Source organism: Manis javanica, chromosome 7, assembly GCF_040802235.1.
Source record: "Manis javanica isolate MJ-LG chromosome 7, MJ_LKY, whole genome shotgun sequence".
Taxonomy (NCBI): domain Eukaryota; kingdom Metazoa; phylum Chordata; class Mammalia; order Pholidota; family Manidae; genus Manis; species Manis javanica.
In genome coordinates this window covers 77451306-77479233 of record NC_133162.1, presented here as the reverse complement: position 1 = coordinate 77479233, position 27928 = coordinate 77451306, and the positions used below count along the sequence as shown (strand labels likewise).

Sequence of the window (27928 nt, the reverse complement as noted above, 5' to 3'; positions counted from 1 at the left end):
GAAAATCAAGATGTTTAATTTGAAAAGTCGAACACTCAGCAGGCCTAGAAACATTGAGCTGAAGAACTGCTACATGGAAGAGGGCTTAGCCTGCGATCAGCCACCGGGTCTGCAGTATGGGCTGCCCCAGACCAGAGGTGGCTGAGGGTCCCCACTTCCACTTCCTGGGGAGCCACGAGGTAGCTTCCTTGTCTTCATCACCACGGTCCAGTTGGAAGGCTTTTTTAAAGAAGAACAGTTGGAATTCCTTATGAATGGAATGAGTTTACATTGGGAATTCAGGAATCTTCTGTCACTTTAAGTTTTCAAGGAGAGGCAGTACAGTAATCTGTCAGAGGGAATCCTGGGCTGATGGGGCATTGAATTATTACCATAAGGCTCCTTCCAGACAGCAAAACCTGCAGTTGAAAAGAAGAAAATAAGTCTGCTGGGAGCCAACCACCCAGAGGACCAAGCCTCTGGGCTCCAAACAGTCAGGGTCTCCTGACCCAGGGGCTGGCAGAGGCCAGATGACACTCTCATTCAAGAGGTGATGTGGAAGAGAAGTCCTAATGGACTCCACACACCTTAAAGAAGAGAAACTCAAAATAGAGACAGGGAAGATGAGCCAGTGTGCTCTGGATTCTTCTGAGCAGTGAGCAGAATGGGACCATTTTCCAGCAAAGGTCCATGATTAGAATCAGCTGATGTTTATTGGGTTCTTTTCCATTACCAGCAGGGGGCTGCCCCAGTGCTCAGGAGAGGCCCCAGGGCAGGTCCTAGTGGCACCATAATTCACAGGTAAGGAGACCAAGGCAGAGGAATCAGTTGCTGGACACGGGCCTAGCTGATGCTAGGGGGCCTTCTTGGGGCAGGACCAGAGCGGAAACCCCACGGACCCTGGTCCTGGAAGGAATGGAATATGATTGATGGATGATTCAGCTGGCCCTGAATTTGGGTTTGAAAGGCAGCCAGGACCATCTCTTTCTATCCCAAGAACTTCATCACTTGTTCAATCACAGTGATCTGTAGGTAGCTTGCGGGTTCACATCTCTGTCCTCATCAAGCCCCGTGACAGGATGCACAGCCAGCGTGAGAAGCCAAAGGGCAAGTGCACTCTGTCCAGGTGGTTGTCCACACTTGCTGCACGTGAACCACACCAGAGTGATCTTTTACAGTAATCCAAGCCGGGGCCTCACCCTCCCAGTGCTGCCTGCACGCAGGGGCGTTTTGTAGCTTGCCAGATATATCTGTGTCACAGAACTGCCCCAAGTCCAGCCAGACCATGGGGAGGAAGTCCTTCATTCCAGCCCTGTTTTTCTCACTGAAGTGTGCAGTTTGCCTACAACAGAGGGAGGAAGGCAGCACAGATTAGGCAAATGAAAGCAGTACAACTTTAACAGGTATTTTTAACATTAAACTATTTTGTCTTAAAATTCGGAAAGTCCCTTGTGCTTCAGCACTGGCTGCATTGCTGGCTCACATTCCTCTTGTGAACAGAAGCTGTCTGATTTGGAACCCTGAACTGGTCAGCAAAAATTTAATTTCCTGTTTGTAAGACAGAAAATGTGGTGAAAAGGAACAAAATTCAGTGTTCTCTTTAATGATCTCACTGGATCTTCAAGGCCCCTGAATATCAAATGCCTGTTGAAAACTGACACTCTTATCACCTTGGAGAAATGAAAGATTCCCTAAAGGAATAGAGTTTTGGCAGCTGTGACCACATTATGTTCTTCCACAAAATGAAAGTTGGGTTGAGCGGAGCTGCCTGAACCAAGTCAAGAGGCCTGGTCTTTGGACTCCTGGGCCTGCGTTTTGGTCATTTTCTCTGTGAGCTCGCCCAGACCTCAGGACCTCATGGGACTCAGGTCCCCTCTACAAGATGAGGGGAGGCTGGGGGGAAATGCTGCTGGGGGCCTCCCGAGACCACGAATTCCCACTGGTGAGGAAATCACCAGGCACCAGCTATAAGGCATATTGCAAAGTGTGGTACATCCCACTGGATTTCATGTCAGATTATCTTGTTACTGGCCAATGAGGACCTTGAGAAAATGTTTGGGTGTAATTTGCACATAGATAAAATCATGCACCTGAGGGTATGTCAGTGTGTATAACTGACACCAAGGTTGTCTGACCCCTTGATGGGCAGAAACTGGGAATGACCTGAGGAAGCTGGTTCCCACTCCTGAAATGCCCTGCTGGGAGTTTGCAATTTGATTAGGAAAGCCCTTGGTTTGGGGTAAACCAAACGCATCATTAACCTAAGTACAGATGCTGAGACAGGTTCCTGTTTGGTGAAGTAGACCAAGTGCAGTTAGGAAGGCCTTTAAGTTTTGGGGGAAAAAAATTATTTTCTCCATGGATGTCAGTGATACCAGATTATTGCTGATTTTTTTAGAGCAGGCCAGTGTGTGTCTGTGTGAGCCCTTGACTGATGGCATGTTCACGTTCACACAGTCAGCCCCAGCAAACCCGGGAGCCAGACTGCACTGGGGTGCCCTGGCCTGGGCCCTGCGTTCTGTGCAAACGGAGGTCAGGCTGAAAGCAAACACATCTGTGCCACTCCCCTCCACCTGAGGATGGATGGTTGTCAGCCTCCAGAGGAACTCAGTTCTTCCAAATGTATCGGTGTTGGACTATTGTGTTCTTAGTACACTGGGTCCAAGACTACAGTCCTGTCATCAAGTGGGATAATTTCTCTTCCAAAGTGTAGACATTCCCAGCACCAATTACACTCTGGGCTCCTTTGTCAAGTGCAAGGGAGCCACTAGCTTAAAGGAAAGACTTTAGGCTATGACACCAAGGGCCCGGGAGGAAGGTGCTGGAGGGGTCAGCGGTGTCACACAGGTCAGCTGGGACCACAGCAGCCTAGATCTGACCTCAGTCTGTGGCTGTGCCTCTCATCAACATCAGAGGACTTTCTTGTCAGGTAAAGATGCTGCCCGGTAAACCAGTAGACAGCTTGTTTTCTCCCGACTCCAGCACAGCCACATGGAACCAGGTGGCCCAGGCGGTGGCCAGTGAAGGCCCTTCCATTCCCAGGCCCTGGCAGGTTTTTGACTCATAAAAGCAGGGACTACAACTTGCTCACAGGGGTTTTGTTTTAACCTGCTTTCCCCTGAAGCTGCCTGTGGCCATGTCTCCCCATTGTCGTCACGTGAAAGGAGGCCCTGCCCCTTGGGGCCTGGCACAAAGTGTGTGATGTGTGGCTGCTCCCTGTGTCAGAAGATGCCCAACTCTGCCCTCGCTCCCTGAGGCTCCTGGACTAGGGACCCAGGAGCCACATTAGGAATCATCTTCTGAAAACAAATCTCTTCCTGGAATACTCTTCTTGGGAAACTGCATAATTTGAAAAATGTGATCATTTTCAAACCTAGTTGTGTTATCTCAGCATTAATATAAAAATGATTTGTATGACATCTGTGCTTCATGTGGATAAAGCCAGAGAAAATATTCAGCTAGAAGCTACATTCACTTGATATCTGCAACTAAATGCTCCACTACTAGATGCTCCCTTGGGAAGAATCATGCACACGACCACATGGGAGAGCTGAATAAAATATACTGCACCTTCTTTTCCTGTTATGTACTTTGTTTTCATTAAGGCTCCATATGCCTCATTCCCATGACTTACTGGATGGCCTCCATCCTCCTCCAAAGCAGACAGCACTGTGATGTACTTGGCCTCCATGTTAGATAGAGAAGGAAACCGAGACAGGCAGGCTAGCAATTACCTCTCCCATCAGAATTCAGGTGATCTGAGGTAAAACAGGTCACTCTGCTCACAGGGTGGTGGCTCCGTCCACTTCCATGTCATATACAATCACGTGCACATAGAATCTAAAGGTAGAGAACATGGGTTTATGCCATGTTACAAATCTGTAAATTTTCTAGCAGGGCGTTGGCTCGGCAGTATGAGTCAACTGAGCCTCAACTTAGTTCATGCAAAATCAGTTTTATTGCATGCATTAACTCTTGTCATAAATCTACACAAACCAAGCGTTTTTTTCAAAGCAGCTACAAAGTGCAGGATCCAGTTGCTTGAAGACATCTTACGTGTTAAAGGTCCAGATGACAAAGTTCTGAGATCCCTCAAATCTTCATGCACAGTCAACTGCCTATAGCCTAAAGAACTACTCAGAATTCATTTGCTTTTCTTTGCTGGACAATTCCCAAAAAGAAACTTTATCAATATTCAAACTACTAATTAGTGCTAGGATGGCAGTCGACACTTTTTAAGCACCTCCTCTGTGCTCAGCACTCTACATCAGTAACCTGGTTTCTTCCTCTTGACAACCACATGGGGCCCAGGGGAGTAGGGTTGTGCTCAGTGTAATTTGCATGAGACCCTGGCATCAGAAGGACATTTGAATCTGGACCTATCCAATTCAGTACAGTAGCTACTAGCCTATGTAGCTATTTATACATTTAAATCTAACTAATAAAAACTTCAGTTCCTCAGTCACACTCACCCCATTTCAAGTACTCAAAAGCCACACAGAGGTAATGGTGACTATGCTAACTGCCCAGGCGTAGAATCTCCCCACCAACACAGGGGACCTATCAGACAGCCCTGAGCTGCAGCACACTCCCTCTTCGAGGCCACTGCAACCCAAACAGAGTCACCCTCTGTCTCCAAATGTCCTCAGTCATGTAAGTGGGGAGAGAGGACGGGAGGGGCTCTTCAGTCTGAACTGTGGAAATAAATACATTGGCACATTCCAATCCTCCCTGGCCTCTAAGGGAGGATTGTCACTCAATGGTTATGTCCTCTGTGACATTTTTCCAAATTCCCTCCACTTCAATCAGAGGAGAGAGACAGGAAATGGGAATGAATATGCCTTTAGCTCCTATATGGGCACATGTGATCTCTTTTTAATATCATCAGTGGTTTATATGAGGGCATATTATTATCCCCAGTTTCCACTGAGGAAAAGACTTGAATTACTTGTACAAATTCCCAAATGCACCCAACCCTTGGAGCACACAGAGCATTACACAGGGAAGCCAAGGGCTCTTGAACTTCCTTCCTCAGGACTCACAGGTCTCCATAAATGAGACCTGTTCCAAGGCCTTTACTCAGAAATACAGGGAATGACTTCACTTCTTCTCAGTCACTCAGGAAAATATATTGAAACACTTATGAATAGAATAGCATTACTATAGGGATAACTATTCTGTTATAAATTATTTGTGAACACTTGCATTTTCTGTATCATCTGGACTGGGGGGAGCCACAAACCTCAGTGCCAAGAGGGACTGTGTAGTAAAGACAGATGCAGCAGACATTGGTCCTAGGGACCAGCTCTATCAGCGCCACCTGGGAACTTGTCAGAAATGCAAATTCTCAGGCCCCACACTGGCCTATTAAATCAATACTCTGGGGTGGGTTCTGCAATCTTTGTTTGAACAAACACTACAGGTAATCCTGATCCAAACTAAAGTTTGAGCACCCCTGGTATAAACAGTAGGAACTGATAAAGAGTGTGATGCAAGGAGAAAGTATACCCCATTGGCCGTGGCAGCTTCTACCCGGCTCCTTCCACTCATGGTTGTGATGGAATGAAGGCTCTGTTTTGCCAGATTTTCCTATGGTTCAGATGTCATTAATGGGAGCAGATGGCTGGGGTGGGGATGGGGATAGCTACATGGATTAAGATGCATATCTTAACCTAGAGGTTAATAATACTGTGCTATGCTACTTCCATACAACATTTTTAGTAAACTAAATGGAATAGAGATTAAGTGCTATTTTTTATTTTCCCATTGTCTCTAATATTTTGAAACAAACTGTTTCAAAAGTATCACAGCAATTTTTGGCATCCTTTATAATCTATTATCACATGTAGATTCTGTTCTGAAGTTCCCTTTTTTTGTTTTTAGAAAATAAAACACAATAGTTTTACAATTCATTTAATGGGAACTGGTAATCATCAAATTAGCAATGATTATCTTCAAAAGGTATTACTAGCTATACTATTCATTTATCTAGTTTGATCAGACACCTAGTCACCGACATTTCTCACATAAGATGCATCATATAAATCAGACTTAGTTTATCACCAGCATTTAGAAAACCAGACTTAGGTAAAGAACTAGGTCTGGGGACACATGCATGGTTTTAGTATACCGAATGTTTAGCCTGCCCTGATTATATAAAATCCAATTGGTAAGAATGCACTTATTTTTACTATGTTGTTATTGGGACTCTAATAGCTTCCATCAGTTAATGAAGTCACAAATGATATTGTTACAAAAAAGCAGGTCATATTCTAACAACACTGAATGTTTAATAACCACAGTAAAATCATTAAGAAATCTCACAGATGTTCTGAGAGGTTGTTCTGGGAGTTGACATCCTGAAAGAGAATGGTAGGAATTTCTGTTTATCAGCTGAAGTAGTTAGTGCTGCTCTGATATAATAAAGTTAAACATTTGTCATGGATTTGGTGCCCCCTAGGTTAGAGATTATTCAATATTTGACTTTAATGAAAGTTTTGGGTTTCTCAATTATTCAATTTTGTGTATACACTGAAATTTTACTAATATTTTTAAGTAGCACTGTTTCAAATTGGCTTAATGTGTTTGGAAAATTATATGAAGTGTTTCAGGTCTACCAAAGTTGTAAAAAAATAATAAACATTTAGGTATTAACCATTCAGAATAATAAGTAAAGAACTGCAAATATTGTCGAAGCCTTTGGTGTACCCATCCTCACTATCATTCCTTCCCTCTCCCAGGGGCAGACACTCTCTCTTGAGTATTTTATAGGCCATTCTTTTTATTCTTTTATCTTTTACCACATACATATAATCTTGTTTTGCATATTTTTAAACATTTTGTATGTGGAATCTTCCTGCACATGCATTTCTGAAACTTGTTTTTATCACTCACTATTACGTTTATAGGTTCTATGTTTGTTGATAATTGCAGATCTAATTCATTTTATCTTCATGGCTGAAGATGTTGTATTAAAAACAGTCCATCAAGATTTAATTACAGTTTCTTTTGATGATGGGCATTTCAGCTGGCTCCAGTCTTGTGCTCTCAGAAATGCTGATGCCAGGACTTCGTGTTTCTGTTGAGTGTGTATACAGGTGTTTTTCCAAGTTACATAATCAGGAGAGGACCTGTTGGGTCACAGAGAGCTGTAGGTGGGTCTTCTTGTTAATTGGATATTGCCATATTGTTTTTCAAGTGGTTATAACAGTTTACATTCCTTGGTAGGATATGAGTGCTCCCTTTTCAATATTTGTTTGCCAATACTTGGTATTTTCACACTTAAAATATTTTTGTCAGTCTTGTAGGTGTGAAATGGTATTTTTTTAAAGAATGTAATGTTTATTATTTACATTTACATTCTAGTGAAACTTCTGGGGGCTAAATACAAATTTGAACACAAAGCCTTTGTAAAAAAAGTTAGTTTGGTGCCTCTTTACATAACACAAAGGAAAAAAAAATCTCATTAAATTCCCAGTTATAGTTCAAAATCTCCTATACAAAAAAATAAATATTACCTATTTTAAATCTATTACATTGAGTAATGGAGCTTGTACATATTTTTAATGTATTTTAATTCTCTGAATATTTTCTTCTCTCCAGGTGATTTAAGAGCTTAGAAAGGGCAGGGACTGTGTAAAACAGACATTTACCCTCCTCTTAGGAAAGAAAGAGAAAAAACAGTTTCCTCTCCCCTTATACAGCACTTCCCCAACGTGGCCATTTCAGTTCTACCTGCGTACAGTCTCCTGGGAAGATAGCCCCTTATGCTCACTCCCTTTCCTTACGAGACCACGAAAGGGAAGGAAGGACAAGCAACCAACAAACCCACTCTGGTGCCTCAGCATGCCTCAACTTTGAAACACCCAGGACAAAAGAAAGGGAACAGAAATACCCAAGTTATCACTTTAAAAGGTTTGCAACAGAAAATTTTAGTATAAAGTTCAATTCTCCAGTTTGTGCTTCATGAGAAAGTAAAAAAACAGAAACAAAAACAATAACCCACAAAATTTCATTGGTGCATTTTACCAAGCATTTAAGGAAGACATGACACCAATTCTCTATAATCTCATTCAGAGAACAAAAGCAGAGGGAGCACTTCCTAACTCATTCTATGAGGCCAGCATTACCCTAATACCAAAACCAGGCAGAGATTAGAAGAAAAGAAAACTTCATAAATCCCCAACAAAAATAGTAAATCAAATCCAACAATATATAAAAAAATATACACCACAAACAAGTGGGATTTATCCAAAACATGCAAGGCTGGTTCAACATTGTAAAATCAATTAATGTAATCTATCACATCAACAAGCTAAAACAGAACAATCACATTACCATATCAACAGATGCAGAAAAAGCACTTGACAAAATCCAACACTTATTCCTGATAAGAACTCTCAGTAAAGTTGAAATAGAGTGGAACTCCCTCAACTTCATAAAAATTACCTACAAAATCCCTAAAGCTTACTTAGGTTATATATAATCATACTTAATGGTGAGAAACTAGCTTTGCCACTAAGATCTAGAACAAGGCAAACATGTAGCCTCTCATCACTCCTTTTCAGCATCATACTGGAATCAGTAACTAATGCAATAAGACCACAAAAAGAAATAAAAGGTATACAGATTGGGAAGGAAAAAATAAAGCTCTCTGTTCACAGATGACAATGATTGTCTATGTAGAAAGTCCAAAGGAATCAACATAACCTGAAACTAATAAACAATTACAGCAGGATCACAAGATACAAGGTTAACATACAAAAGCAAATAATTTTCCTATATACCAACAAAAAACAAGTGGAATATGAAATTAAAAACAATACCATTTACATAAATACCACATGAAATGAAATACATACAGATCTAACAAAATTTATGTACAAGATCTATATATAAGAAAACTACAAAACTCTAATGAAATAAAAGAAAAACTACATGCATTTTCATAGGTAGGAAAAATCAGTATTTTCAAGATGTCAGTTCTTCTAAACTGGATAGATTCAGTGTAATCCCAGTCAAAATTCCAGCATCTTATTTTATGAATACTGACAAATTGATGATTCTGAAGTTTACATGGAGTGGCAAAATAATAACCAATAGGAGAACAAAGTGGGAGGATTAACTCCAGTCAAAATGGATCACAGACCTAAATGTAAAATGCAAAACTATAAAACTCCTAGAGCATAACATAGGAGAAAACCTAGATAACCTTGGGTTGGTGATGACTTTTTAAATAAAATGCCAAAGACATAACACATAAAAGAAATAAAAGAAAAAGACTTCATTAAAATTAAAAACTTTTGCTCTTGGAAAGACAGTGTCAAAATAAGAAGGCAAGTCACATGGAGAAAATCTTTTTGCAAAACCACATCTACTAAAGGATTATTATCCAAAATATACAAAGAAATCTTAAAACTCAGCTATAAGAAACAAGCAACCCAATTAAAAAATGGGTTAAAGATCTTAACAGACAACTCACTAAAAAAAAATATACAGATAGCAAATAAGCTAATGAAAGATCCTCCACATCATATGACATCAGGTAAGTGCAAATTAAAACAAGATACAATTATACACATATTAGAATGACAAAAAATTTGAAACACTGACAACACCAAATATTGGCAAGGTTGTGGAGCAACAGGAATTCTCATTCATTGCAGGTGGGAATGCAAAATGGCACAGGAATTTTAGAAGACAGTTTGTAGTTTCTTATAAAACTAAACATACTCTCTTATATTATGATTTCGTTATCACACCCCTCAGTATTTACCTAAAGGAATAAAAAACTTATGCCCATATGAATATTTATAGGAGCTTTATTCATAATTGCCAAACGTGGAAGCAACCAAGGTGTTCTTGAGTGGGTAAGGGCATGAATAAACTGTGCTACATCCAGAAAATACAGTATTGTTCAGCACTAAAAATAAATGATCTATTAATCCACAAAAAGACATGGAGGAAACTTAAATACATATTACTAAGTGAAGGAAGCCAATCTGAAAAAGCCACATACTGTATAGTTCCAACTATATGACATTCTGAAAAGGACAAAACTATGGATACAGTAAAAAAAATCAAATGGTGCCAGGGGTTAGGGGCTAGTGTGGGGAGAATAGGTGTAGCACAGAGGATTTTTAGGACAGTGGAAATACTCTTTATTACATCATAATGATGAATAAATGTCATTAGACATTTGTCCAACCCTGTAGAATGTACAATACCAAGCGTCAACTGTAATGCAAATTATGAACTTAGGGTGATCATGATGTGTCCTTGAATATTTGTTCATCAGTTGTAACAAATATCCCACTCTGGTGAGTGTTGATGGTGGGAGAGGCTATGCATGTCTGGGAACAGAGTGTAAGGGAAATCTGTGTACCCTCCTCTCAGTTTTGCTCTGAACCTAAAACAGCTCTGAAAATATTAAATATTTAAAAAAAAAAGATGTGAAGTGAGGCAAATGTAATGTAAATGTCAGTTATGAACAGTACGTATCAAATGACATATGGTGAGAGTTTTACATAATAATTATTTTAAAAGAGTCAATAATACATTTATTTAATCAATAAATAATAGTTTTGTTTTGTTTTCTCAAAGAAACCCCACAGAAAGATGCAGAGACTGCAGAAAAAGGCATCGGGGAATCACCGGCCATGCCTAAATCTGACCACTGACAGTCAGGAAGGGTCTTGCAGATGCGGAGATGGATTGTTTCATGCTGTCCAGTTCTCTGGGGCACTGCCCATTTTTCTTCAGTACTTTATTCTGTATTTTTCACATCAGATAATTTCTAAAAATCAACCAGCAAGTTCACTGACAATTTTATTTCAAATATGATTTTGAAATTATTCAACGATTTTTTTTCATTTCAGTAATTAAAATTTCCATTTCCTTCTTTTCTTATATATTTTTTTATAGGGATAGCTTATTTGGGAATTTACTGTCATTTTATTTTCCTTTAATTCTTTAAACGCCATTTCCTTTTATCTTTTAACATTTCATAGCTGGAAGTCTGTGCCTGCGCAAAGCAACATCTGGGACCACTTTATGTCATTTTCTTTTGACTGCTTTTTCCCCCTGAGTATGGGTCACACCTTCCTGTTTCTTTGTCATAATTTTTTGCTGTAAAAAAAAAAGAGAGTTGTGAGAAAATATACTGTAGCAACTATATTTTCTGAAACTTTTTTGTCGTGAGAAGAGTCTGGATTTTTTGTTTGTCTGTCCCACCTTCTGCAATGGATCTGTGTGTGGGAAGGGGGCACAGTGCAGGCGGTTCCCATGTCTGCCCTGGGCGCTCAGGTTCCACTGAGCCCTCTCAGGTCTGCTATGCGCATATGCAATTTCCCCGAAATTCCAACCATGTGTGTAGGGCTTATGTAACCTTCCCATGGCTCTCTAATTTGGAAGGTATTCCCCTTAATTTTCTGACTGGTCTGCCACTCATTACAAACAGGACTAACAAAGTTAAGCTAGCATTTTTTTTCCCTACTTAGTTTTTCACTTTTACTGATGCCATCAGCCATCGGTTTTTACCTTCCACTCCAAATCATGTTAGCCACTCCTGGCAACAAAGTTACTGGCTTTCACAGGCCGTCCTTTCCTGACTATAAAACTACAGCAACTGCCCTGGGAGTAGGAAGAATGGGAGAAGCCCCAGGCAAGTAGCTTCAGACTCCCCTAGTTTTTACCCAAATTTTCAGTGGCTGTTCATGGATAAATGCCACTTAATTTGCTTTTTGCCTTTGGTCACTCTCCAGAGGCCTTAAAATACTTGCTTTTGATAGTTCTGTTTTGTTTCCAACTTGGGTTTTGTGGAGCAGAATGTTTGCTATCCTCTTTGCCATAGCCAGAAGTCCCACCTGTTTTCAATTATAATATAGGTAAATTTACTAAGTTTTCCTTTATGGTTTATAATATTTTTAAATCTTCTCTTCCTCCCTTAGTTATTAAATATAAGCACTTATATTTCTTCTGGATTTATACTACTTTATTAAATTTTAATTCACTTGTAATTATTGGGGTTAGTCATTCACTATTGTGCATAGCATGGTACTGTATAGGTTCCAATTTTATTTTTGGCCTTACAGAGGAACTTCTGTATGTTTGCATATCTCTGAACCAAGTCATCATTTCTCTATCTCGTTGAAATCTTCAGAAATCTTGATAGCTGGTAGTGTGCACTCTCTACCTCCTTATCTTCTATTTGTCTATTTTTGTCTATTTGCTCTTGCATATAAACTTCAGAAGTAGTCAAATCTATAATAAATCCTATTAGGCTTTCTAATGTAACTGTATTATCTATAGATTAATTTTGGGAAAATTTGTATTTTCATAATAAATACATTTTCATACAAATTTTGATATCAATTTTATAGAATTTCCTCTATATAGCTGGTGCCTACGTAGGAAGATGCCAATAATGACGGTCACCATCTCTTAAATAATAGCAATGTCCCTATGTGGGATTTTGACTGACACATTTTTTAAAATATAATTTTTGTATTTCTAAGTTTGTCCTTATTTTTATAATGAGTAGGTGTCCACTTTTAAAATAAAAAAGTTTTAGTTCCTTTAAATGCATTAGGGAGAAAGCAGCTTAGGGGGAAGATTAAATCAGTGTCAGTAGCTTCCACGATGGGGGTGGGAATGTGTGCATGTGGTCAAATTTCTTGCAATGTGTTCAAAATTCTTCCAGGACAAAAGGGTAGCGGTCTTGTAGTTTTGATGTCAGAATTTTTACAATGAAAAAGAATTGCAATCACATGCTAATTCCCTCACTCACTGTTTTTTTCCTTTATTCTTTCAATCTTCAAATTTCCTCATAACAAGGGGTCAATAATCTCCAACCATAGGATTTTTATCAATTTTAAGGAAATAAAATAATGTAAAAGGAAGAAAGTCAGTTTGGTTTTACTTAAATCCCCAATCCCATGTCCTGGGAAGCCAAATCCCTTCTCCCATATTTGGTTCCTATTACGGTGTCTCTATTTTGTCCCATCAACCCAGATGTGAAATTGAAATTATTTGTGAATTTCCATGCAATTAAGTCAAATTAATTTTAGGAGGGTCTCGGAGTGTACTGTCTTCTGCCATTTCCACTGATTCTCAGGTCTCTAAACTCTGCTCCAAACTTCATACCACTTGGTGGTATCAACAAAATTTTGGCACCAACCTGGGAAGGTGGTTGTCATTATAATGTGTGTGTGCAAAATCTGGTGTAGCAAATGTCTAGACACTGGTTCAGTAAGTGTTCATTTTTTTCTTCCTTGTTGGGTCATCATCACCTTATGCCAGTATGAGAACTGATTTTAAGAACTCATTCACATGTGGATGCCTCTTGGATTGGTTTGGAGGGCCATGTGCTGGCCCCTTTCTTTCTCATGTACTTCATTTACATTGCTAGGGGCAGGAGTGCCAATACCCTCTGGGCCTCGGTATCCTAATGTCTCAGGAGCATAAACACTCTCCCAGCCCTGCCCACCTTCTGCTCAGCCACCTTCCTCAAGCCCAGCTGCTTACAGGGGTAGGAGAGTGAGGCCAGGTCCAGCGCTTAGAGCAGGTATCTGTGCTTTTGGAGACAGTATTCTGTGGTCTTTGCCTTGCCAGACATCTGTTCACCATTAACCCCCAGTCAAATGAACTCGTGTTTTGTTCGTAATGAACCATTGCAGGCAGAAGAAAGTCTTTCTGGTTTCATCAGTTCAATGGGCTTGCTCACCACAGGGAATGTCCCTCAGCATGTGTCAGTGTTAACAGCCTCAGGTCCATTTACAATGCCCTTTTGTGGGCTGTTAAGACCCAGGTTCTTGGCAGGCTCCTCTCCTTGGACTACACTTACTGGCTGAGCTCTGCAGTCATCCCACTGACAGGGAGGAGTTCTGCCTCCTTCTGGGACAAATGAAATCAGAAAACGATTCTTGTTCCTAGCGTCCAGTTGCAAAACAACTATTTTCTGTGAGGGTCTACTGTGTCTCCACTTCTATGAAGTCATTCTTTATGATCTTTACAAATAGATTTGTGACATCGGTCTTACTAGAGATCACTTTATAGTGAGGAAATGGAAGCCTTTTGAGTTTGAAAAACTTTCTCAAAAGTATATAGCCAGTAAGTGATAGAACTAAGACTGACCCCACCAAAGCTTGCTGTCTTTCTGCTCACCATGCTACCTGCCCTGAACGTTTTATGAATAAGGAGGCACTTCGCCTGCTGTTTCTGACGTAAGACTGAGGAAGGACTGTGAAGGCCCAAGTTCACAGAAAGAACCGGCAGGCCTGCTGGGACCCAAGCCCTCCAGCTCACAGCAAGAGAGGTTGTTGTTTTCTGTATTAGTTACGAGGCTGGGATTTTAGGTTCAAACCCCAGCATTTACAAGCTGTTTCATTTGGGACAAGTCAGTTTGTCTGGATGTCAGGATTCTCACTTGAAAACATTAGGATAAAAATGAGAATTCTACATATTTATATGATCACTATCAGGATCCAATTTCTTTCCCATTAAGATGACAGATTACCAGGATGCCAGCTGCATTTAAGAGCAAATGAGATAATACATGTTACAAGTCCTGGTAAAACCATGGAAAGGGTCTTAGGGTTTTATGTTATAAAACACAAGAATTGTTTCCTGATACTTAGGTAAAAAAAATAACATTTCTTATGATTTTGGAAAATTGAATAATATGTAAAATTAAATCTGTAGGAACATTTAGTCTCAGTCGTTTAGCTGGCATCATTTGAGAACGGACCTCTAGTTTCCAGGCAATCATTCATTTCTCTGCCGTAGAGCTGCCCATTGCCCAGTCCTCTCGTGTATGTCCATCTTCTCTGGCACTTGCCAGGCCAAACTCGGCCACCTCCCTCTCCCTACAGCTCCTAAATCTGTGGGGCTCCGTGTGCAAACATCTCCCATTCCTGGCCCTGCTATTTGGAATCCATAGTTCCTTTGCTCTTCATCTCTGGAAATCCAGTTCCCTCCCAGGGTCTGCCATGCCTGTCTTTCATCCTTCAAGGACAAAAGCTTACATCTCTTCCCCGTCTGAGGCCACTCATTTTCTTCTGGACAAGCAGCTACTGGTCCAAAAAGTTTACACAGATAGGGCTGGAAACCACTGAGCTGAGCTGTCTGCAGAGGCCTCTCTGCAGTTCTTTTCCTGCTCCTCTTCCTCTATGGCTCTGAGGATAGCTCCCTGCACAAGCCAGGAACGCAAGCATTCACCCTGAAGAAGCCCAGGGAGACCTCTGTCCTCCTCTGATACTTTGGTTCCTTGAGGTGAGAACCTGGTTCCATCCGTCCACTGGGCACTGAAAGATTCCTCTCATTGGGCAAAGGCATCCCAGTGCTGTGGTGCCACCTCCTGGCAGCCACCAGTAGGAGATGTCTAGCAAGTCCCTGATCAGTCACTGAACTGGGTCCCGGGAACCATGGGCTGCAGAGCACATTTGCTGCCTTCCAGGAGGTGGGTGGGAAGATAAGATAATAGAAAAGATTGCCTGGTGCCTGGGAGTGGAAGGTACCTGATAGGGCTCTGTTATTACATACTGTGATTTCTAAACACAGGTCCCTTGACAGAGAGGACTGTTTTCCTGCTCCAGGAAGCAATAGCAGGTGGAACTGGGCCATGGAGCCTCACCATTACTTTGGATTCACAGAGATGGAAGGACCATCTCCAAGATGGGTGAGCTCATGGGTGGGATGGAGTTAGCAGTGGGGTGGGAGGCTCGGCTAAGGACAGTGGAAGTGGAGGCCTTCAACCAGACACCTGCCAGGCACTAAGCTGAAGACCAACTGTCAGCAATGGGCCAAAATCTTGGGGCCCAGAGTAGGGGAGATGGCCAATGAGCTCATGACCAGGTGGCTGGCCTCAGAGAAGTCTCTCATGAGACGCAGCTTCCCCCAAAGGCTGGCAGACCACAGAAAGAGACAAAGTAGGACATTAGATAATGATAAAGGGGTTAGTCCAACAGGAGGACATAACTATTATAAATATCTATGCTCCCAACACAGGATCACCAACATATGTGAAACAAATACTGACAGAATTAATGGGGGAAATAGAATGCAATGCATTCATTTTATGAGACTTAAACACACCACTCACTCTGAAGGAAAGATCAATCAGACAGGAAACTAGTAAAGAGACAGGGGCACTGAACAACATACTAGAACAGATGGCCCTGACAGACATCTACAGAACAGTTCATCCAAATGCAACAGGATATACATTTTTATCAAGTGCACATGGAATATTTTCAAGAATAGATCATATACTAGGCCACAAAAGGAGCCTCAGAAAAGTCAAAAAGATTGAAATTGTACCGATCAGCTACTCAGATCATAAAGGTATGAAACAAATAAAGAAAGAAAACGAAAAAGCTCACAAATGCATGAAGGCTTAATAGCATGCTCCTAAATAATCAATGGATCAATGACCAAATTAAAACAGAGATCAAGCAATATATGGAGACAATGAGAACAATAATTCAACACAGCAAAATCTGTGGGACACAGTGAAGGCTGTGCTAAGAGGGAAGTATACTGCAATACAGGCCTACCTGATGAAAGAAGAACAATCCCATATGAACAGTCTAAACTCACAATTAACAAAACTAGAAAAGGAAGAACAAGTGAGGCCCAAAGTCAGTAGAAGGAGGAACATAATAAAGATTAGAGCAGAAATAAATAAAATTGAGAAGAATAAAATAGAATGAATAAATGAAAGCAGGTGTTGGTTCTTTGAGAAAATAAACAAAATAGATAAACCCCTAGGCAGACTTATTAAAAAGAAAAGAGAGTCTACAAAGATAAACAGAATCAGAAATGAGAAAGGAAAAATCACTATGGACACCACAATAATACAAAGAATTATGAGAGAATACTATGAAAAATTATATGCTAACAAACTGGATAACCTAGAAGAAATGGACAACTTTCTTGAAAAATACAACCTTCTAAGGCTGACACAGAAAGAAACAGAAAATCTGAACAGGCCAATTACCAGCAAGGAAACTGAACTGGTAATCAAAAAACCATCTAAGAACAAAACTTCTGGTCAAGATGGTTTCACTGCTGAATTTTATCAAACATTTAGTGAAGACCTTTTATTCACCCTCCTTAAAGTTTTCCAAAAAGTAGAAGAGGAGGGAATACTCCCAAACTCATTATATGAGGCCAATATCACTCTAATACCAAAACCAGGCAAAGCCACCACAAAAAAAGAAAATTACAGACCAATAATCCTGATGAACATACATGCAAAAATACTCAACAAAATATAAGCAAAACGAATTCAAAAATACATCAAAAAGAACATCAATCATGATCAAGTAGTATTCATCCCATGGATGCAAGGATAGTGCAACATTCGAAAATCCATCAACATTATCCACTACATCAACAAAAAGGACAAAAACCACATGATTATCATCATAGATGCTGAAAACGCATTCGACAAAATTCAACATCCATTCATGATAAAAACTCTCAACAAAATGGGTTTAGAAGGCAAGTACCTCAACATAACAAAGCCCATATATGACAAACCCACAGCCAACATCATACTTAACAGCAAAAAGCTGAAAGCTTTTCACCTAAGATAGGGAACAAGACAAGGATGCCCACTTGGTCCCCACTGTTATTTAACATAGTTTTCGAGCTCCAAGCCATGGCAATCAGACAACACAAAGAAATACAAGGCATCCAGACTGGTAAAGAAGAAGTCAAACTGTCACTATTTGCAGATGACATGATGTTGTATATAAAAAACCCTAAAGACTCCACTCTGAATCTACTAGAACTAATATCTGAATTCACCAATGTTGCAGGATACAAAATTAATATACAGAAATCTGTTACTTTCCTATACACGATGAACTAGGAGAATGAGAAATCCGGAAAACAATTCCATTAACAATTGCATCAAAAAAAGAAAATACCTAGGAATAAACCTAACCAAGGAAGTGAAAGACCTATACCCTGACAACTACAAGATGCTCTTAAGAGAAATGAAAGAGGACACTAACAAATGGAAACTCATCCCATGCTCTTGGCTAGGAAGAATTAGTATTGTCAAAATGGCCATCCCTGCCTAAGGATATCTACAGATTCAATGCAATCCCTATCAAAATACCAACAGCATTCTTCAACAAACTGGAACAAATACTTCTAAAATTCATATGGAACCACAAAGGACTCCGAATAGCCAAAGCAATCCTGAGAAGGAAGAATAAAGCAGGGGAGATCTCACTTCCCAACTTCAAGCTCTACTACAAAGCCACAGTAATCAAGACAATTTGGTACTGGCACCAGAACAGACCCATAGATCAACAGAACAGAGAGCCCAGAGATAAACCTAAACATATACGGTCAATTAATATCCGATAAAGGAGCCATGGATATACAATGGGGAAATGACAGCCTCTTCAACAGCTGGTGTTGGCAAAACTGGACAGCTACATGTAAGAGAATGAAATTGGATCATTGTCTAACCCCATATACAAAAGTAAACTCAAAATGGATCAAAGACCTGAATGTAAGTCATGAAACCATAAAACTCTTAGAAAAAACATAGGCAAATATCTCTTGGACATAAACATGAGGAACTTCTTTATGAACATATCTCCCCAGGCATGGGAAACAAAAGCAAAAATGAACAAGTGAAACTATATCAAACTAAAAAGCTTCTGTACAGCAAAGGACATCATCAGTAAAACAAAAAAACATCCTACGGTATGGGAAAATATATTCATAAATGACATATCTGATAAAGGATTGACATCCAAATTACATAAAGAGCTCATGCACCTCAACAAAAATCAAATTATCCAATTAAAAAATGGTCATAGGCGCTGGAGATAGTTCTCCAAAGAAGAAATTCAGATGGCCAAGAGGCACATGAAAAGATGCTCCACATTGCTAATTATCAGAGAAATGCAAATTAAATCTACAATGAGATAAACAACAAATGTTGGCAAGGATGTGGAGAAAGGGGGACCCTCCTACACTGCCAGTGGGAATGTAAATTAGTTCAACCACTGTGGAAAGCAGTATGGAGGTTCCTCAAAAAACTAAAAATAGAAATACCATTTGACCCAGGAATTCCACTCCTAGGCCCTAAGAAGACAGGAACCCAGTTTCAAGAACACATACACACGCCTGTGTTTATCGCAGCACTATTTACAATAGCCAAGAAATGGAAGCAACCCAAGTGCCCACCAGTAGATGAATGGATAAAGAAGATGTGGCACACATACACAATGGAATATTATTACTCAGCCATAAGAAGAAAACAAATCCTACCATTTGTAACAACATGGATGAAGCTAGATGGTATTATGCTCAGTGAAATAAGCCAGGTGGAGAAAGACAAGTATCAAATGATTTCACTCATCTGTGGAGTATAAGAACAAAGCAAAAACTGAAGGAATAAAACAGCAGCAGACTCACAGAAGCCAAGAATGGACTAACAGTTACCAAAGGGGAAGGGATCAGGGAGGATGGGTAGGAAGGGAGGGACAAGGGGGGAAAAAGGGGCATTACGATTAGCACGCATAATGTGGCGGGGTGGGGGGACACAGGGAAGGTAGTATAACAGAGAAGACAAGTAGTGATTCTACAGCATCTTACTATGCTGATGGACAGTGACTGTAATGGGCTATGTGGTAGAGACTTGATAATAGGGGGAGTCTTGTAACCATAATGTTGTTCATGTAATTGTACATTAATGGTAGCAAAATCATTTAAAAAAAAAGAGAACTACCCCCCCCCGCCAAAAAGATATTAAGAACTTCAAATGACTAGAAAAGAGGAAAAAAGGAAAGCTCAAACTCATTGCTGACCAAAGAGTCACAAAACAGTAAGATACCAGTTTTCATACCTTTTTTATGCAGACAGAGCAATGATACAGGTACTCAAATGTGAGGCTACTGAGGTCGTCATCCAGGAGAACTTATCTACTAGGTAACAAGAGCTTTTAGTATTTTAAGCAATGGAAATGGTAAAGGTTAAAGTTATTTTCACCCTCTTGTTTAAAATGGTTGGTAAGTTTTTATTATCCCATTTATATGAAAGCAGGCCAACCCCACGAATGATCTGCTAGAAGGCCAGGCATCTGACTGACTTAGACAGCATGGGAAGGCAGGCCTCTGTTTTGAAATAAGGCTATTGTTCTGGCAACTTGTTGTGATTTTCTTTTAACTTTTTATTGTTTTTTAAGCTACCAATGTAAAATATGTGTGTTATAAATAGTGGGGTGATGAAAACACTCTGAAATTAGATACTGGTAATGGTTACAAAACATGAATATACTAAAACCTACTGGCTTGTATTAACTGTTAAATGGGTGAATTTTATGGTATGTTAATTGTACTCAATTAAAACTAAGTCAATTTAAAGATATATGTGAGAAGAATATATTTAAAAACATTCCATCCCTACATCCAACATAACCCTCAGAATAACCAAGGTAAGCTTGGTGTGGGTGCCTTTACGTTTTCTGTGGCTCTAATGCAAATACACACAGACATAAGCAAATATTCAGAGTTTTCCCATCCTTTCTGCCTCTGAATAAAAATGCAACCAATCACATTCCTCTGCCCCAGTTTTTCACTTAAAGCTCTCATAAACCACTTTCCAGATCAATGAATACAGATTTGACTCAGTTTTTTAAATATCTGCGTAATATTCTTTGGCATGAACTTCACCATAACTAATTTGACAGCTCCTCATTGGTAAACATTAAGGAGAGTTCCAGTTTTTGGTGTTATAAACTGCTGTAAACATATAAACACATATATTCTTAGGCCCTAGCCCTTTTATTGCTACAGGCTTCCCAAAATAGGATTGCTATACCAAAAGACAAAGCTGATTTTTAATCTTATTTGGTACTTCCAGATTACTATCCATAAATGTGTAATAACTCACCCTGTCACCACCAATGTCTTCAAATACCCATTTCCCAAACCTTTGCCAGCAGTGGATATTGTCCACCTTTTAAAAATATCTGCCAATCCAATCAATGTTTTTAAATATTCCTATCTTCTGACTCAAGAATTCTTTTTCTTGAAATTTAGTTACAAGAAGAATAATCATAAATCCAAACAGTAAGATGCTTATAACAAATTTTAGTGGACAGTCACAAACACTGAATTTGTAATTCTATGTAATTCCAATCACTATGCCATAGGATTTTCTGTGGAATTTAGCAAAATCCTCAAATTCACAAATCCAAGGATAACCATGACAATTCCGAAAAAAAGAAGTCGTGGGGACTTGCCTATTAAGACTTATGAGAAGTACCTATTAAGTACCTATAAGACTATTACGAGAAATCTCCTATTTAAGACTGCGATGCTCACATACAGCAAATAAACAAAAGACAGAAACAAGAGACAGGCCGACAGTCACATGTAAGCATGATTTTAGATTCATAAGAACACACACAAATGCATATACACCCATACACACAGTTAGTGAAAAGGGAAAAACACAAAACACAACCCCTACCTCAGCCTACACAACACGCACTCCTACACAGCCATACAGATGTATCCACTCTAGGGAGGAAGAATAAAAAGGCAGAGATACAAAGGAACCCTCACCCAAAATGTGTAGAGTTAAGGCAAAAATAAAAATAGGGAGTTGGTTCCTTTGATGCAAATATGGCAAATTATTAAAATCTGTCAGTGCAGGATGATGTGTATTATTAGCAGTGTGGCTATTACCCATTTTTTCATAGACATGAAATTTCATTAAAGAATTTGATATCGAAGGATTGTTAAATTATGACAGTCATATAAAGGAATTAAGAACAACTAGTTTACAAGTCTTAAAGACGTGTTAAAAGACTTATGTTAATATTAAGAAAAATGAGGCCTACAAAAAAAATAATATATATATATGTATACACACACACACACACACACACACACACACACACATGGAGAGAGAGAGAGAGATGGGGTGAAGAAAGAAAAGGTTAAAGTAAAAAAAAGCAAAGACTAGAAAGAAAGACATAGGCCAAAACATTCAATGGTATGTCTCTTACACTTTCATACTTTTTAACTATGTCAATCCTTCCTACAAAGAGTGTTCATTACTTTTTTAACAAGAAAGGAAAAAACTGAAAGCCCAACGTCTGCAAGGCATTCGGACTATACGCCAAAAAGATGCTAGCCTCCTGGCTAGCATCTGAAATTTTCTGATGCTGCTTCTTTTTCTAGGTTTTTTCCTAATGGTTCTATAAAAATAAAAAATTTGGGGGATGATTTTCAGACAAGAACAAAAAAATATTTATCTTAAAACTGAGACTTCTAGACATAGCAGCTACCAAGGTCACCTTAGACTTTAAATAGCAAGACCAATTCACCTAAAAGGTTGAGCTTCACACTGAAGTCTAAACAGCACCAACACCCTACTTTTTTTCCTGCCCACCTTTAAAAACTGCCTCATATCACATCAGCAGCCTCCAGCTGGAAAAGTCAAACAGGACATCTAAGAAACCAACAAATACATGAATCCCCTGGGATCTTTCAAGGGTGACTTGCACAATGTATCTCAAGTACTCAGTACCCAGCAGACAATTAACTCTAAATTCCTTCGCCCTTAACAGGCTGAACTCAAAGCGTCACATGTTTTTTGGTAATTTTAAAATCAGGTAGTTATTCCCAGAATTGTGAACAATTTTTGGTATTTCCCCTCAAAGGATCTTTTCCTCATTTGGGGAGACCGGATAAGAGGGGAAGGTAGGGAACTGGAGAAAAAGGGACTAGAAGCCAGGGACTTCTTAACAGATCATATACAGCCCTTGCCCTTTTCATCTGTTTTCTCATTCCTTCATCCAAATACTCATGAGTCCCCACATATAAGGCTTGTGCCGAGCCCAAGGAAAACATTTAACAAAAATATGGGGCTTGATTTAGTAGGGGAGTTTAATGTATCAAATCACATAAAAAAATGTAGACTTGTAATTGTGGGGCATGCTACTAATGAAGTCATTAACTAGGTCACAATGTTTCAGGTCAAATTCCTAAATTAACAGATTAATGAAGCTTTAAGAACTGTACTCCTTTCTGATAACACATTTATGCACTAGCCACTGTTAACTAGTCTTTCTCCCCCTTCAGAGTCCTCTCTTGAGCCTTTACTAAAGGTACTAATTTCTGTTGCCCTAGAAAGTCCTGATTGCTCTTCAGTTTCACAACTCTGTAATGCAGTTTGCAACCTGGTAGCTACTCCAGGTTAATTACTAAAATCCAGAAACCTGACTTTGAATTTCTTTCCAATAAACTGCCATGAACCAAATAGCACCATCATTCAAGCCAGAAGTATAATACATGAATGAGTACCAGTGGCAGGGTTTGAAGAAAACACATAAAAAGCTAAATCACTGCCATATGTATTTCCAGTATGTAGATTTTTTTCAGAATTCTATTAAGCATTAGCTCTGCCACATCATTATGCTCTGCCACAAATGAAAAGAACATGTAATGGCATAAGGAGGCCTGGGGAACAGATAAATTTGCCAATGACAACAGGCCCATCTAGTGTGCAATTCTGGCGGCAGGTGGAAGGGGAAGAGGCATAAGGGGCAGGAGAGATGGATGGAAAACGGAGTCCAAGAAGTGAACAGAAATAAAGAACTATTATAAAAAAGAAAAAAAGAGAAAGAAAAAGAAAAAAAGGAAGAAAAAGGTCAAGAAAACACACAAAAAACCCCACAAAAACTAAATCATGGAAAACTCAGAATCTAAGAAAACTTGGCCAAAAAAAACAGCTGGAGAAAAAAAAGGCCTAAAGGCTGTGATTCAGAAAGAGAAATTTGTAATCCCCACTCACCCCCATCGTCAAAGATCAATCAGGTATCAATCGAGTACCAATGGGATACAGGCACATCAGGTACAAAAGAAGCCTCCAAATTCTATTCCTTGCCCAATCTAGAGCTGCAACACTGACTACAGAGAAGAGCTGGGCACCTAATTCGGCAAGAAAAGGCACAGAATGAGAGCAACAAGTATATTTAAGAGGACACCAAATTCAGCTTAGTGAAAACCTGATGGGGCTGCATCTATCAGTAGTAGAGGTGAGTCCTGTAAACTTCCTCTTCCAGTAAGAAAGATGCTCAGGACCAAGCACGGACATTCTGTACAATCAGAAAATAACTACAGAGTTTACTAGAATTCTCATTACATTTTAAACTTACTAACAAAGAGATTTCTAAGAATTTTATTAAGATCTTTATTTCACACATAGCGCCTAAAAAAGCTACTAGCAGTAGTATTTCAACCCAAACTACTAAAAAATGCACAATGATGCATAAGATACCTACATGACAGTATTTGATCTTAATCCTGATTCTTGGGCTTTTTACAATCTTCCATTTTCCAAATCTTTCCTATTACTGTACATCTAACAGTCTCAGGAGATAGCCAACTTTAACAAAATCATTTTTTCACAAATTAAGTAATGCTGATAGTCAGTCACCCTATGAGAAATTCAGATCAACTTAAGTTTCCACTCCATCCTCATCTCTTAACAGCCTCTTCACTCACCCAGCTCCAGCCACACTTGAGCCCTTTCTATTACTATAACAGAAAACTGTAATCTTCTCTAAAAAAACGCTCTAATTTATGTATTACCAGGGCCTAGCACTTTGAAATACAATATACAGACAAAAATCACACACAGGTTAAAGCTCAATAATTGTTTAAGGATGAGTCTTACCAGATTTGGCCATAACAACAAAACATTAATGAGAATATTCCAAGTAAACATATAGGCCTATAATATACTTTATCAGAACATATGGACACAGTGACTGCAACCACATGCTGGTGTCCAAAGGATTAGAGCAGGAGTATGGCTCTCCTTACAGAATGTGCACAAGGGTTGAGGGCCACACAATTCAGCACAACTGCTAGCTATTCTCAATACTAAGGGAAAGACTAGAATATGAGGAAATTTCATTATTAAACTTTTTAAAGGCTTGGCGAAAAAATATTTTCTTCACTTTAGTGATTTTAAAAAACGGATTAACCCTAGAGAAAGAAGCTTCAATTACCCAGAACCACTGTGTCTATCAAAATTTGGGAGGGGCCCTATTAATAGATTACATAGTATCACAATGACTCCTGCTCCTAGGAAAAAGTATTACGTGTAAGTTCGAGGTAACTAAGTAATAACTCACGTTTTCAATGAACTGGGTATTAGACAGCATAAGGAAGTCATTGAAGACATTATGTAGGCGACAATCTGTGGCTTTAGTTTCCTGAATTAGTCCATCCACTTGTTACTTGATTTCACGGGTCCTAGAGATAGTCTGCTGTGAAAATTCCTGCAGAAACTGTAGTAGCTATTTAAAAAATAAACGTACAGTAGTATCACTATTTTATGCATCTATTGTGTGTCAAAACAAGAACCCATTCCCATTCACCTCTGTGTGTTGATGTGTATTGGAATGTGAAAGTGATAATTTCTGACGGTACTAAAACCAAACAATTCAAAGACATCACCAAAGCTCATCAAAACAGTGGCAAGGAGTCAACGAGTACTTGCTATTTTATTTCCGGAGGAATTTTCAAGTCCTATTTGGTTGTCATTGTACAGGGATCACAAAGAGTAAAATAAAACTGCCACTCTGATCCAGAAAGTGCTATTCATATGGGACTTAAGAATCACAGTTCTGAGCGTCTTGGGTCCTTGCCCTGAGGAGTACCATGCAAGGATATCCACATACTGACGGCTCTACCCCCGAATCAGTCCAGGTCCCAACTTGGAACCGCCTCACCAGTGCCACAGTCATCCCCCGGCGCGGCGGAAACCTATCTGCCCCGTTCAGGTGCATCGCTAAGAACCCCAAATCAGGCAAAGAACTCCGCGTCTGGGCAGCAGGCAGAGTGGGGGCGCTCAGCGGCTACGGTCAGCCCCCGCCCTGGTGCCAAGAGACCGCCACAGTGGAGTTTTCGAGGGAGAGAAGGGATGCGTTAAGACCAGAAGCAGCGGGGCGCACTGGATGTTGAGGGAATCAAGGCTCCATCCTCCCGCTCGCAGGCCGGGGGCCATCCCAGGCGGCCTGCCCTCCCCTCCCGTCCCTGGGGCCAGCCTCTCACGCCCGCGTCGGCCGCCAGCGACCACCTCTGGCTGCTTCTGCGGATCTCCTCCACCGACCAGGGCCGCTCCCACACGGGCTCCGACGCCGGTGTCCGCTCCTGGTCGGGGGTTGTCCCGTTCTGCAGCGAAAAGGACGAGAAGAGGGGCTGAGCCGCAGGGAGGCCGTAGCCCCGAGCCACCCCCGCCAGACCACGGCCCGCCCTCCTCACCATTCCCGCAGTGAGGCTCAGCCGGCGCGCGCGGGGACCGCACCCTCCCACACACGCAGATTTCCGGAAGCCGAGCTCCAAGCAGGTCGGGCTCACACGCACGTGACCGGGCGTGTGGCGCAGCCGGAAGGAAGCTGCGGCCTCCGCTGGGGAAGTGAGGTAGGCGGCATGCAAGCTGGGTTGGCGAAGCTGGAAAACGGAAGGCTTCGGACGCCAGGCGGCGCTGGAGGGGTGGGGTCGGTCCGGTCACACTTCACCGAAGAGCGCAGATGACTGCGCCGTCATCAGCCTTTGGAGCACACAGCCAGCCCACGCGTCCCGAGGAGCGCAAAGGGCAGTTGTGGAACCAGTCTAGGGCTTTAGACGTCGGCGATGTGGCAGGAGGAAAAGCTCGTCCCTGCTGAGCCCCTTCCATGCTGCACCTCCGTTGCCTGTCCCAGAGCCGGTATACAGGTGCTCAGTAAATGGAGAATGACCTATCTAGCTGTCATCATGCTTTTGGTAACATGCTTAATGTCAACTCACTTTGTAGGGCCTACTTAAAATACTTTATTCCCTTGGCATTGCCCAGAGATTCAAGTCCAGGCTTCGCATACGGCGGGCAAAAACCCTATATAATCTGATCCCTTCCTGCAAATGCATCTTCAACTCTCCCAGCTCCCCACTATGCTCAATGATCAGCTATTTTATCTCACACTTTCTTGAAGTTCCTTCTGCTGAGTCCCTCTTGTGCTACTTAAACTTACTTTTTAAAGTAAAGATCCCAATTTCGTCGCATGCCTTTGTGCCCAAGACCAAGTTATCGAACCTCCCTGAGCTTTCCGCAGTGAAAGACAAATAAATTATCCCCAGGGATGTGATAGTAAATGTGATAATATTTGTATAACAGCTAGCACGGTGCCTGCCATACCATGGGCATTCAACAGATCTGACCACTTCTCCTGTGCCATTTGTCTAACTCTTGGACTTCTTTGTTTTTGCCTCTATCACCACAAAACTCCCTTGATTATCCCCAGTATAGTTTATATGCCCCTCAGTTACTTTCTATATGTTTCATATGTAATATCAAAGGATTACCTTGTATTGTCATTTACATAGGTATCTTGTCTCCCCCTTAATAATTGCAAACATATATGAAGTGCTCAGTATTTCCCATTTTATTTAAATCCAATTTCTCACAGTGACCCTAGGAGGTAGGTACTATTATTCCCATGTTGTAGTTGAGGAAACTGAGGCACAAAAAGCTAAGTGACTTCAGGGGAGGATAACTAAGGTTAGACAGTCAGTAAAGAGGCAGAACCAAGAACCCGCACAGTTAGCCGTTATGTTACAGTGTAGCTAGTCTTTCTTAAGGGAACTACATTTTTCAGTTGCCATCTACCAACCTGCTAGTCATCATTAAAAATAATACAGTATAAGGATTATAGTAAAAAATATTATAACTTTGTATACTGAGAGAAGGTAACTATGCTTACAATGGCGAGCATTTAGTAGGGTAATTGTTGAATCACTATGTTGTACACCTGAAACTAATACTATATTGTATGTCAACTATGTAAACTACACTTCAATAAAAAATTTTAAAATTTTAAAAATAAAATCACTTCACAAAAATAAATAATTTTAAAATTAAAAAA

The 27928-nt window shown here is 40.3% G+C and overlaps 1 long non-coding RNA gene and 1 other non-coding gene across 4 annotated transcripts; both read right to left on the bottom strand.

Annotated features, from left to right (window-relative positions):
• On the bottom strand, positions 1 to 26463 carry LOC118967720 (uncharacterized). Of its 3 annotated transcripts, XR_012133284.1 has the most exons (7): positions 26292 to 26463; positions 26107 to 26201; positions 25160 to 25324; positions 6304 to 11106; positions 3714 to 3819; positions 567 to 1321; positions 1 to 398 (listed from the first exon to the last, which is right to left on the bottom strand). It is a non-coding gene; the product is annotated as an uncharacterized lncRNA (long non-coding RNA). The 3 variants fall into 3 exon arrangements; XR_012133283.1 differs by having other exon boundaries at positions 1 to 1321; positions 3614 to 3819; XR_012133282.1 differs by having other exon boundaries at positions 1 to 1321; positions 26292 to 26462.
• Positions 6034 to 6164, bottom strand: LOC140850638 (small nucleolar RNA SNORA72). The gene has a single exon (XR_012133589.1). It is a non-coding gene; the product is annotated as a small nucleolar RNA SNORA72 (small nucleolar RNA).
• Positions 26464 to 27928: the final 1465 nt, after the last annotated feature.